Source organism: Nicotiana sylvestris, chromosome 1 (genome assembly GCF_000393655.2).
Source record: "Nicotiana sylvestris chromosome 1, ASM39365v2, whole genome shotgun sequence".
NCBI classification, from domain to species: Eukaryota; Viridiplantae; Streptophyta; class Magnoliopsida; order Solanales; family Solanaceae; genus Nicotiana; species Nicotiana sylvestris.
Window position 1 is genome coordinate 52,146,518 of NC_091057.1, and position 13,855 is coordinate 52,160,372.

The 13,855-nt window shown below is 37.8% G+C and overlaps 1 long non-coding RNA gene across 1 annotated transcript in view; it reads right to left on the reverse strand.

The window, feature by feature from the left end:
* Nucleotides 1–11,933, reverse strand: part of LOC104231757 (uncharacterized) — a 37,907-nt gene extending 25,974 nt beyond the window's left edge. The window contains exon 1 of the long non-coding RNA XR_712172.2: nt 11,235–11,933. This is a non-coding gene — a long non-coding RNA (uncharacterized lncRNA). The remainder of the gene's footprint in view (nt 1–11,234) is intronic.
* Nucleotides 11,934–13,855: the final 1,922 nt, after the last annotated feature.

Consider the following 13,855-nt stretch of genomic DNA (forward strand, 5'->3'; position numbering starts at 1 on the left):
CATGGTTCACAGGGTGCTGACAGGAGGAGCACTCATAGTTGCAGAAATGGATGGAGAAATCTGGCCAAAACCAATCAATTCAGACGCAGTCAAGAGATACTATACTTAGATTATTCACATTTTTCTCATCTGATGTAATTGAACTATGCTAGACCCGATTCTCGTTTAAGAGGGGATACGAAGGCAGCCTTATGGGTTCGGTCATATCATAATAAAATTTTCATTTCCCCAAGATCAGAAACTGGGTCAGAATTTTGAGGAGGGCCCTCAAAATTGTGGAGCAAGTCCAGCCAATGCCAACATGTGTCAGACGGTCAGTAATCAATTAAGAAACTGGGGCAAAATTTTGAGAAGGATTATCAAAATTCGGAAGAAGGTTCAGCAAGGCCTATTATCCACAAACAATCGTGTATCAATATATTTCTGAAATAACTCTTTTTTTATCAACAATTGCGTATTTTTCGAAAAACTCTATTTTCATAACAGTCAAGTGTTACCTAGGGGAACTTGAAAGGGGCTTTCAGGGTGGAGCAAAGCAAGGCCGGCAGATGAAGCACGAACCAACCTCCCCCACCCCCACAAAACTTAAAATTTTTCTTTGAACGCAGGAATATCTGACATGGCAATAACATCTGCAAATACATACACGTAACAAATTCGCTATGAATCAGGACATCATACACCAAATGTATCTCCAGCTAAGACATACACTACTCTTATTTGCTACTAGCTCCTTGCATGAGGTTAATTCCTGCCTCCATACTTGCATGAGGCTAATCCCTGCCTCCATACCTGCATGAGGCTAATTCATGCCTCCATACTTGCATGAGGCTAATCCATGCCTCCATACTTGCATGAGGCTAATCCATGCCTCCCTATTTTCATGAGGCTAATCCATGCCTTCATACCTGCATGAGGCTAATCCTTGCCTCCATACCTGAATGAGGCTAATCCTTGCCTCCATATTTGCAAGAGGCTAATCCCTGCCTCCCTATTTGCATGAGGCTAATCCTTGCCTCCATACCTGTATGAGGCTAATCCTTGACTCCATATTTGCATGAGGCTAATCCCTACCTCGATATCTGCATGAGGCTAATCCCTGCCTCCATATTTGCATGAGGCTAATCCTTGCCTCCATACCTGCATGAGGCTAATCCAGGGTGCGACCTAATCTCTTGAACTGTTTCGCTCGGTCAAAATTGGTCATCATATCTTTACCCAACAAACTCTTTCATCCTTTTCGGGTAAAGAGGGGCAGCTGTTGATACCCAATTTTTCCCAAAAAATATTTCAAATTGCATATATGCCTTCAAAATCATGCATTGATTAGCAATTGATATTTTGCCACAATTTTCCTATATTTTTATTAATTTATCTAGCATTTTATTTCCAAGAAATAATTACAAAATTACCTCACAAATGATTTCAAAAGCATTTCTTGATGTAATGTATTATTTTTGGTCCAAATTATTTCATAATTAGACAAATTGGCATCTTTTAGCTATAATTGCAATAACTTTGCAATTATAGCCCAATCATATGATTTCGTACAATTTTCATCCAGAAATTAATCATATGTATTTTTTAAATACTAAATAAGCATTTTAAATTATTTTCTACGCATGAAATTCATTTTTATAATTAACAGCTATTTTTGTAAACTGTTTTAATTAATTTACATTTTGTATTTAACAAATAGCAACTTTCACTTCAATTATAGCCTAATTAAATCAGACACCAACCCAATTAAAACTGACCAAATACCCCATGCCCAATACCTTATCCTACCCGGTCCAATCCCTTGTCTAATATGTACCGTTGATCAATTTTAATCAACGATCCAGATCTTCCCATACCATAATTAACCTAAAAGACTACCCCCCCCCCTTCCCCCTCATTTCTCTCTTTCACTCTGTTGTTACACTCTCCCCTCGCCTCTCAAATTCTCTCTGTTAAAACCTAAAGCTCTCACCGGCCATTGACTTGTTGGTAACTATGGGGGTCTCACCACTATCCCAGCCCCCATGGCTCCTTCCTATGTCGGGTTACTACTACCTTGAGGTCCTCAAAGGAACCAGAGGTGGTTCAACTCACCCCCATGGTTTTTCATGTCATTCTCAGGCCAATCTTGGCCTGTCTGAGTAAGATCCTGCCATCTCCGGCTAGAACCTGTGGTTTCTAGGCCGATTCTCTTCCTCTTTGGGTTATCTCTCTAAACCCTAACTATTAGCTCTTGATTTCTTAGATCTGTAATAGATCTAGGTATATTCCGAGTTATTTTGCTGTTTTCCTTAAAGATTTTCCGATTTTTCTAAAATGGCTCTTCATCTTCAAACCAGGGTTTCTTAACCCTTTTTAAAAATGGCTTCTCCTTTTGATTTTAGTATTAATCTATGGTTTTCACTATGTTTAAACGTTTATTTGAGTTTTCTCTTTTTATCTGAGTTATTATGCTGAAAACCCTAAGTTTCTTGGTTTTAATCCTGGATTCTGAGTCTTTTTTGTGACAATATGTTCGCTTAATCTGTATATGTGCTTGTTTCTCATGAGCCTTATGATTCTCTGTGGTTTTACCCTATTTTGTTCATTAGTGTATCTGAGTTTTTCTTCTTCTGCCTATGCCATGTTTATTCTATTAAATCATGTTATGCTCTATGTGAATCCCTAATTTTGTGTGATTTTACCCTATTTGGCTTATTAGGGTTTCTGATTCTTGCCTATTATGTGTTTATTCCGCTTGTTCTCATAAATTTGTGTCAATTTCTCCTAAATCAGTACTATTTGATATTTTTGAAACTTTGAATCTCTGTGACTGACCCTTCACCAATTTCTTGTGATATTCTCTACTGATTTTAACCTTTAAAATATATTTTCTTACCTTAATCTATGGTCGAGCATGCTGTCAACTGATTCTTAAGTATTTTTCTTGATTAGAATCTGCTGAATCTAGTCTCTATTACATGTTGTGTACTTGTACTATAGTGAAAATATTTCCTTATTTGTTATATTCAGCCTTATGTGATTTCCTTCCTTATTTAGTATTTGTCTGTTACCATTTAAATTTAACTCCTTAATTAAAGGAAGTACTTATACTAATTTGATTCTAATTAGTACATAGTTCCATAATTACTGCTGAACTATGATTCTTGCCTTTTTTCTACTTGTTTTCAAACTATAAGTACCTTGCTCTTTCATTAGCACAAAGACATGAACACATTGGTTCAAAAACTCTCTCTCACACAAAAACTCTCTTATGCTCTCTTTTCTCTGGTTACTTGCTATTGTTCTAAGCCAGCCGGCTGCAAGCCAAGGCTGGTTACTCTACTCTCTTGCTCCTCACTTTGGGTTTACTACCTTCTTTACTGGTATGTTCTGATTTCAATTCAAGTTCCAAAAACAATATGGTCATTTTATTACTTCAATTCATCTTGTTTCTAGTCTGCTTTTACTTATGGTTTTGTTGTGAAACCTGTAGTTGATATGTTTATATTATTAGCATATTATGTACTCCCCTTTCTTAGGATCAGTGTGAACATGTTACCCCCCTCTATGTAGTCTGTCTCCATGTGATCTTGCTCTATCTGTTTTCTGGTATGAATCTCCTTGTAAAGTAGTCTGCACTCCTAAACTTGTATGATTCTGGGATTGATTTTAAATTATGTTGATCCTATACTGAACCCCTTAAGCATTGCTGATTCTGTGACTATGTCTAATTAGTGTTTCTGAGCATATCTATACCAATTCCAAAGACTTCTGCCTGCTATGTGTTTACCATTATGTGTTTTACCTGTCCCCAATTCCCATTTACCTCTGTGTGAAGGCTTGTGGTGCTAAATTTGTCTTGGTTCTTTGTTCTATGTGTGATGTTGAACCTATTTTGGTTCTGAGGTTGGTCTGTTGTTTGTTGATTGCCATACTCTTTTCAAAATTGTCTTATTGAATAACTCCTCTATTGTTTTACAAAACTATTTTCAAGTCTCTTTTCAAATTGTTTTCTTACTTAAACTTTTTTCCAAAACTATGTCAAGCACTCTCACTCTATTCTTAGATCCCTTAGTTCTGCCCCTCTAATGTGTGACTGCTTAGGGATCCCTATGAGATCCCTCTGAACTCCGATGCATTAGAGCTGGTCCTTTCACACTGCACTTACTCAAATATCGTTGTGAAATCTGGATATGAGCATTGCCCGGGATCCCTTGAGGTCCTTAGGGAACTCTGACACACCCGGATATTGAGAAAGGATATGAAACAATCTGAGCAGTTGAGGTTTTGGAAATCTGGGCCTACTTGCAGGCTCCCTATAGTGTAACTTCTTATTTTTCTTTATCTATTAATGTAATTCATTCAATGTTGGTTTGTAATATTCTTTGTAAACGAATATTGGGGCTAGCTAGTGAAAAAAAGGGGGGTAGCTATACATGTTATCAAAGGGTAGAAAACATGTTTTAAGTTTATATTTTTCTATATGTGCATTAGAATTCATGTTTAGGACCAATACATGCAAAGCATATCATGCATTAGATACGATTCTCCTAGGTTTCATGTATACTGTCTTCAGCATCTCATTTTGACATCCTTATTATCACTTAGAAATGTTGTTTCTAGGATAAACGACAACATTAAAATAAACTGTTACTTATGCATATTTTGAAATCATGTTGTAACCTACTGTGTATTTAGAAATCCTGCTTTAGGAATTTTGCATATAAACCATTCTGAACCTTATATGTGCATATTAGATACCATATTTAGGATCTCACGTCTAATTGTCCTGTTTAAGTAAAATTGGTAATAATTCTATATCTTTTAAAACTTAGAACATCATGCTTTAGGTAAAATATCTCCTACCCTGTTTTAATATTTCTGATAACAATTGCGCATTATCCCAAGCCTAGGCAAGCCTTAGGTAATCAAATTTCTTATAAAACTAGAAAATGCCTCTTTGTGTTTACTGCTTAATGGTTAACAAGCTTAAAATCAGTAGGCAAACTAATTAGACCCCTGCTTCTAAGTTTAAAAAAATATAAATATGCATGTCTCTTGTGTTCTAATACTCACCTAGACATCATGTCTTAGGATCCTGTTTAATAATACTGCCCTTGTTTGTGTTTGAGTCGTGATGTTTACATGCATTATCTGCGGAGGTAAACCTGAGCCTCTTATTTGCTCCTTCCTACTTTTATTTGCTAAAGTCCTATGTGTTCTTGCTTGTCGCCATAGTATTTTTCCCTTTAAACCTTAGGGGTCTATCTAGAACTGCCTATAGGTAGAGGTCCTAATTTCCTCCAGGACCATTAAGAAGGGACGGGTAACAACACGCATAGAGATCGCAAAATAACATTCGCTTAATAACCGCTAAGGGGTGGGAAGGGTAGATATGGATATGATGACTACTCGTTAATGTCATGTGTAGCCCCTTATTGAGGAGTGTTTACCAAACATTGTGTGAGGTGATCCTATAGGCTAACCAACCTAGGACCCCTCCTTCCCAAATTCTTTTACTCTCCATGTGTATACAATTTGTTTAAGCCCTTCCTTTGTCTCATTATTTGAGGCATGTAATGTCCGAAACCTGCTCTTATTTGTAATTATGTGTTTAAAACTATTTATTACTTAATGGACTAGTTCATAAGTATAAGTTTGGTCGGGACCCATCGTTGTGGACCGAGAGGAGTGCCTAACACCTTCCCTTCAAGGTTATTTCGAGCCCTTGCCCTAAATCTTTGGTAATGCAAACCAATCCAAGAGTTAATCGCTCTAGGTGCCCTAACGCACCATAATCCATTAGGTGGAGACTCTTCAAATACCTAATTCCCCAAAGGAAATGAGTTATTACCCCCATGAACATCGGAACCCGGACTTTCTCCACGGAGGAAAAAGGGGGCGCGACAGCCCCTAGGGCCCCGTCTAATCACACAAACCAGTCTCATAACATAATACGGACATGCCTCAAATAATATCAAACAACATCGAAATCATGAATCGCACCCCAATTCAAGCTTAATGAACTTTAGAACTTCAAACTTCTACATTCAATGTCGAAACCTATCAAACCACGTCCGATTGACCTCAAGTTTTGCACACAAGTCACATTAGACATTACGGACCTACTCCAACTTTCGGAATTGGAATCCGATCCTGATATCAAAAGGTCCACTTCCGGTCAAACTTGTCAAAAACTTTCAAATTTCTAACTTTCGCCAAATGTCTTCAAAATGACCTACGGACCTCTGAATCCACTTCCGGACGTGCTCCCAATATCAGAATCACCATACGAACCTTGAAATGCACTGCAACCCAAATTTATGAAATTCTTCCAAAATGCCAACTTACACAATATGCGCTAAAACGCTCACGGGTCATCCAAAACCCGATCCGGACATACGCCCAAGTCCAAAATTATCATGCGAACCTGTTGGAACCTTCAAATCCCGATTCCGAGGTCGTTTACTCAAAACGCAAACCTTTGTCAATTCTTTTAACTTAAACTTCTGAAATGAGAATTTTCTTTCCAAATCAACTCCGAACTTTCCGAAATTAAATTTCGACCATGCGTGCAAGTCATAATGCCTGAAATGAAGCTACTCATGGCCTCAAACTACCGAACAACGCGCTAGAGCTCAAAACGACCGGTCGGGTCATTACATTCTCTCCCACTTATACGTACGTTCACCCTCGAACGTGCTAAGAACTGCACTGGAGTTGTCTTAAATCACTGTTTAACACCTCATGCACATACACGTGCTACCACAACTCAGTTGAGCACATTTGCTTGAGCAAATCTGAAGATTCCCCTTTTGTTTAGTCAAATTAGCTTTAGAGCCAAATTCCAACATCCAGAATTTTCCCCCAGGCCTACTTTCAACATACAAACATTGTATCAATCTCTATGCGATATACCAATACATGATTGCATACTTTTGCTGAATCCACACTAAACATTGCATAACTTACATGACCATAATAATATCCTCTGATAACAATAGCCGAAATTTCACGAATCTGATGCTCCCAATGCATCTCATGACATATATAAATCATGTTCCCACTCCTACAATACCGCCACGACGGAAGAGATGCGTAAAAATTCATAACCAACTGCCGAGTCAATAATTCATTGAGCTTCTCCTCCTGACAAGAACCATTTCCTCATTATGAACCAAATAACTATATTTGCTCTTTAATATACTTCATATAAATCTGACCGCACTAATCTCAGGTCCAATAATCTCGTCTCACCCAGTATAAGCTGCCCAGGCAATAAGCCACCTCAAACGCTACCAAAATTCTCATATGATGCCATAACGTGCCAATAAGCTACAACTCGAATGTGATACATAGGGAAACGAACTATGGAAAGAACTACTCAACCCACGTAACTAATTTAGATGACTGAAGGTGTTATGAACCTTCCTCAGAAAATGGGAAGCAAACACTCATGAAAAGATATAGGAAACTATATTCAACATCATACAGTTGCGGCGTGCAACCCGATCCAAACAACATATCCATGGCAGTGTGCCACCTGATTCATACATAATAATCTATAAGGAATTACTTACCGAGCTAGAATTATCATACCTGCAAAGTACCCGAATATTAACCACGAGCACGCGGAGTGTATAATGCAAATTCCTAGGGTGACCGACAGCGTCATACGCTACAAAACTAATGCACGACTAAGGTGCAATGTATGATCTGAATCTTGAGATCCATCCTGCTCACATAGCACCATTGCTACGTAGAACCTCAACACATGAAATTTATCAAGCCGTTTCACAACTCACACGGCACAATATAGTATTACATGAAAAAGCTGACGATGAAGTATCATCCAACGTTCGAATAGCCCTCCATAAGGAGCGTTATGCTGAAATGAACACATCCGGCCTGATATAGAGCCCATATTCATAATTAGATCCATCCACGGACCTCAAGCCGATTCTGATTGCACTGCAGGCTAATAGCCTTTCAAGGGTCCATAATAACCTCCCTTTTAACACACAAGAACAACCGTCAAATATGGAACAACCTTCCACAGTCCACAACCAAATGAATCGAGCGCCCTTCAGGCATAAATTCTCAATTAGCAATAGTACCACAATCTCCATACTTGGTTTAAATCCTTAATCAATTAAGTGACTACACGTCACACTTATACAATCTTTCCGTGGGATATGCTCTCATGGCCTTCTGCACCAGGTAACAAGTCTGCACATCTATACCACCGGCCATACAAATGCTGCAAAGCTAATCAAGGATCCGCAAGTCAATACACAAAACCTCTTACTCATGACACTAATCTCATGTGATGCTAAAGATAATACCAGCTTACTCTAAAGATCTAAATTCTTTTCCTGCTCAACTGAGCACGTGACCTCCTTGTCAACACCGAACCGCAACCTTGATTCTCAACTTCCAAATCACACGCTACTTACGGCTCTTAATCATGACAATGCGCAAGAGTATAAGAATTTCATTATAACTCCTGAACCATTAATAGGTTAAACACTTCATCGTATAGAAGCCTTTTACTTAACTCATTTCAAGAGAACCATTGCAAACCGTGACTAAATTCTCGTAACCGCAGAAAATACCAACCTCAAGTAGTGGTTTAAACCACCATAACTCTTCCGGGATCCATCTGCACATAATAGGCCATAACACTCGAAAGCCTCCAAATAAAATCAATCATGGCGACCGTCAACCTTGCACGTATTACTGCAACCATGTGTATAACTTAACACGCTGAAGGAACTAATCGTTGCCACCATTATACCAATTCAACCATTGCTGACTGATTTTACTTCTTCCAATTTACTTTGGGCTTGACTTAGGAATAATAATAGCCCCATTCAAAACATCACAAACCCAAATCTGCACTCATTCTGAGTGACCTTATTTCATGAGACCACGTTGTCTCAATTCCCACGAACCATCTCATACCCTCCTTATGCGCGTATTCGCATCCTCAACTGGTACACCCATTATGAATCTGAAGTTATTTTCTCCCGTTCCTCTCAATTTACACCGCAGACCGAAGATAACACAGAAAATTCCAAGCTTATTATCATAATCCGCTGCAAAAACTTGATACTCAACCATACTATGGACTCGAAACCCTTAGGCACCACACCTCAACCTTTGAACCCACTAGGACCATTGTTGAGAGTCACCCACTCTGACTTGGTCCCGAATATAATCAACTGCAAGGCTCCTCTAGCACATGATCACCCTCTCAAAGAAGCACTTGGCTGAATCACCTTCCTTGCAACTCATTTCTACGCGAAGCATAATTCCTGAGTCTTCCCAAAGCCTGAACATGAATCGATGATGCCAATTATAGAACACATTCTTCAATTCCTTTGCTCAAATTACCACTGATGTTCTCTTTCCTTAGTCGCAGTAATCCATCAATATACCGATAACCAGAAACCTCACAAGTAGATAACCATGCAATCCAATCGTAGGCGATGGGCCTCTCCCACTTAGCTCGAAGCCACCACTGCATAACTCTGAAACCCACCAAGGTTCATCCTTCCTCTCTGACATAACCTCGCACTATCGACTAGCCAAATTCCTCGAAATCTTCCAACGATGTTGCACCAAGCACAATTACTATGAAACCAATAAACCATCTCGGGTCCGTGCCCATTCACCAACTGTACAAGCCCGTTCACTCCCCATTTGGCATCTACTAAAAGGTGCAACAGTAACTTCAAATCCAAAGTCATGGTGTATCTTTCTTCATATCAAGCAACTCCTTTCTGTTGTATCCAATCTCCCGCCGTATATTAGCCAATATTTCAAATTAAGTCCGTAAACCTAGTCATTGTCCACCATGAATCCCAAATCACTCTAAACTTTTCTCAAGGAGTGTAGTCATCTTACCACAGAACCCATATGCTACTCTGCCCCAAAGGAGAATTGAAGAAAACCATAACACCGACAAACTTAACGTATTCAACAAGGACAATGACACCACATCACAGATGAAAATTCCACCACGCTCGAAAATACCAAGTCTCGTTACTCCATCAAACCAAACTTGAACATTCATATCCTGATTGCATCTCCTCCGCCGGAAATAAAAATTTGAATCTCTGAATCTTGCATTGAGTAAACATCCTTCAAAGTCATTCACTACTTCAATGCATAGACAAGCACCCCACCATTACACCAATACTGTGCGATAGCAATGCATGAATCGTCGTAACAATTAATGCCAAATCTCAATACCTTAGGTAATACTGATACTGAGTTGAAAATAGAATGACTTTCCGCAAGGCGACGACTGTCACACCTCCTTTTTTCATACACCCCGGAAGAGGTATAAGGGAGTTTTTTCCAGTTAAAGTGACAATCGAAACGGGATTTATTTATTTAAAGATTCAGAGTCGTCACTTGGGATAATTTATGGTGTCTCAAGTCACAGGTTCAAATCCCGAATCGAGAAAAAGATTGACTTTGTTTTACAGTCCGTGAACACAGAAATTCGGGTAAGAAATTCTGTTAACTCGGGAGAAGGTGTTAGGCATTCCCGAGTTCCGTGGTTCTAGCACGGTCGCTCAACTGTTATAATTGACCTATTATTTGATTTTAAAACACTTTTAAACTTATGTGCATTTACACTTTAAACCACTTTTAATTTATTTTCAGGAAAATTTCAACATTATACAAAATACGTTTTTGGATTGCGCCACATGAAATGTACCCGCGATCCGCGACATATTTTATTTAACGTTGTTAAGACTTGAATTTGGGTCACATGAAATGCACATCCGAATTTAAGAGGATAATTTTAAATTACGCGCCTAAAGCAACTACGCGTTTTTAACTTTGTGAGGGTCACGAATTAAGGAGGTTGTTATAGACAAAGTGTAAGACTTAGGCATTGATTATGGAAAAGAGAAACGCACAGTTGTGGAATTAAGTGCATTTAATTCGATTAAATTGCTCACATTCTTTTAAAGCATTGAACAAACATAATGTATTAACTTTTACGTACAACCACATGAATTTGAAACAGGGTAATACAAGGCTAATTTAGAATTGAATTTAAAACACTCAGCTTATTGTACAATCAACTACAACAATATGATCACTTTACACCATTTATGCTAACTGCCAGATTTCAACTTGTATCTTTTCACCCTCTTTTTTGAAAACGTGATACTAAAGGATGTTTCTTGTATTAGCACACATCTGGAAGAAGATGGAATTTCAGTACATACCTAAAAGGGAGTACAGCAGCAGAAGAAATGAACCAAAATAAAGGCCTGAGTTCAGCCACCAAACAGCCGATTCAATCAGCAGAAATCAACGAACAGATTCAGTCTCGAGTTCTAAATTGCCTTTAAAGCCGACTCAACCATTTCGACTTTTTCCAGCACGTTTGAAAAGGCTGGCAAGGGCAGTACTATCAACAATAGTGGGTAAAAAAAATCATCATTTGAATTGGATTTCACTCTCAGAGCTCAGCGGCTTTCGAAATTTGGCTTCCTTAAGTTGCGTCATTTCCAGTGAGTTTATGGTCTTCAAAAAATGGGGTCGCTCAGCTACTTCACCATCGTTCTCAGATTGATCGAAGTCAGAGACGGCAACATGAATAGAGAGCCCATTGAAGAAGAAAATAATGAAAGATTCAGAGAAAAGGAAGGGAGCCGAGAAAAATGAAAGTATGGAATTGGTTTTTTGAGAAGAAGGGGTTTGTAAGGTGACTGCTAGGTTTTGTTTTAGGGAGTGGATCAGATTCTTGGTTTTTTTATGAAAATAGAGAAAAGCTTAACCAAATCAGATGCGCCGTTTCTGATCTTGAAAGAGAAAGGGGTGTCATCCCTCTAATCTTTGTGTGGCCTAATCTTCTCCCTGTATAGGTGTAAGTCTAGGTTTTAATAAGAGGGGTATGGGTTTTGGGCTAACGGGTTCAAATGTATTTGGGCTAGGTAGGAAAATTTGGGCCTATTTTGGGTACAAGAACTAGCTTAATATCCAATTAAATCTTTTCTTCAAATTCTTTTTCTTATCTTTTCTTTTTCTTTTCTTTAATTAAAAATTCAAAAATTAAAATTCTAGGTTATCAAAAAATGTGAAATTAAACTAATTAGATAATTATAAAAATTATAAACAATACTTAATTCTAAATTAAAAGAGAAAAATCAATAAGCTAAGAATTAAAAGACAAAAAATGTAAAAATGAGCTATTTTTGTGATTTTCGAATTTCTATAAAACAAATAATTACTGGTTAATTCTAAAAATGTAAAAACAAATCCTAAATGAAAATGCAATGTATTTTTGTATTTTCATGAATTAAATAATATAAATATGCACAAACAAATGCAAACAATAACAAAAAAATGCTACGAAAATCTGCAAAATTGCAAATAATGAAAAAAATTATTTTTGTTGAATCTATGGGAATAATTCATATAGGGCAAAAATCACGTGCTCACAGCTGCCCCTCTTTGTCCAGAAACACGAAGAGTTTTTGTGTAAAGATAAAGTGAGCGTATACGAGCGATTTTGCCCGTTTGAATACTCCATGAGAAGCATTTTTGAAAGATTTGACTGCATCCTGCTTCCGAGGTTGCCTACATATCCTTGGCTATAAATGAAATAGGTCACTGTAGTTCAGGACTGTCTAGTAGCTGGGACTACTATGAAGTTATGATTTCACTGTTGTTGCTGCTGTTGCTGCTTACTAAACCCCCCTTATTACACCATGTCAAAATAAAAGAAGCTAGGCTAGACTATGATCTAGGAGTTTACAAGAGATCCTATCTATATCTTCAAACTTGCTTCTTGTGGTTCTTGTTGCCTTGTTGACTTGTATTCTCCTGGTGAAATCCCTTTATTGCCTCCTTAACTTGTAATCTGAGATGTTTTCATTTTCTCCAGGTGGATGTCTGACTGCTGAAACTTGAATGTATTCCCTTGTTCTCCAGGTGGGCACCTGATTACTGAACTTGAAATGTATTCTCTTGTTCTCCAGGTGGGCGCCTGATTGCTGAGCTTGAAATGTATTCCATTGTTCTTCAGGTGGGCACCTGATTGCTGAACTTGATTGCTGAATTTGAAAACTAAATCTCATTATCCAGAAGGGTCCTGAAAACTCCTAGTTAAATGATGGTTTTAAAATATAAATAATATCTTTTAAAGGTGTGACTTCTGCTAAATCTTGTTATCTGAGAGAGTCTTAAAAACTACATCCCATTATCCAGGAGGGTCCTGATTTCAAGACAAATAAATATATTTTTTTCAAATTATCCTAGGAGAAAATTAGTCAGACTAGGTTTTCTATCTTAGGAGAATGATTCATCAGACTAAGACATTTATCCTAGGAGAAAATTGATCAGACTAGGTCCTTTTTTTTCTTTTTTCTTTTGGTATCTTAGGAGAAAGATTCATCCGACTAAGACATTTATCCTAGGAGAAAATTCATCAGATTAAGATTGTAATCCTAGGAGAAAGTTCATCAGACTAGGTCCTTTATCTCTGGAGAAAAATTCATCAGACTAAGATTGTGATCCTAGGAGAAAGTTCATTAGACTAGGTATTCTAATTTATTATCTTAGGAGAAATATTCATCCGACTAAGATTTTGATCCTAGGAGAAAATTCATCAGACTAGGTCACTTTTTTCTGTATCTTAGGAGAAAGATTCATCAGGCTAAGATTTTGATCCTAGGAGAAGGTTCATCAAACTAAGTCTTCTATCTTAGGAGAAAAATTCATCAGACTAAGATTTTGATCCTAGGAGAAAGTTCATCAGACTAGGTCTCTTTTTTGGTATCTTAGGAGAAAGATTTATCAGACTAAGATTTTTATCCTAGGAGAAAGTTCATCAGACTAGGTT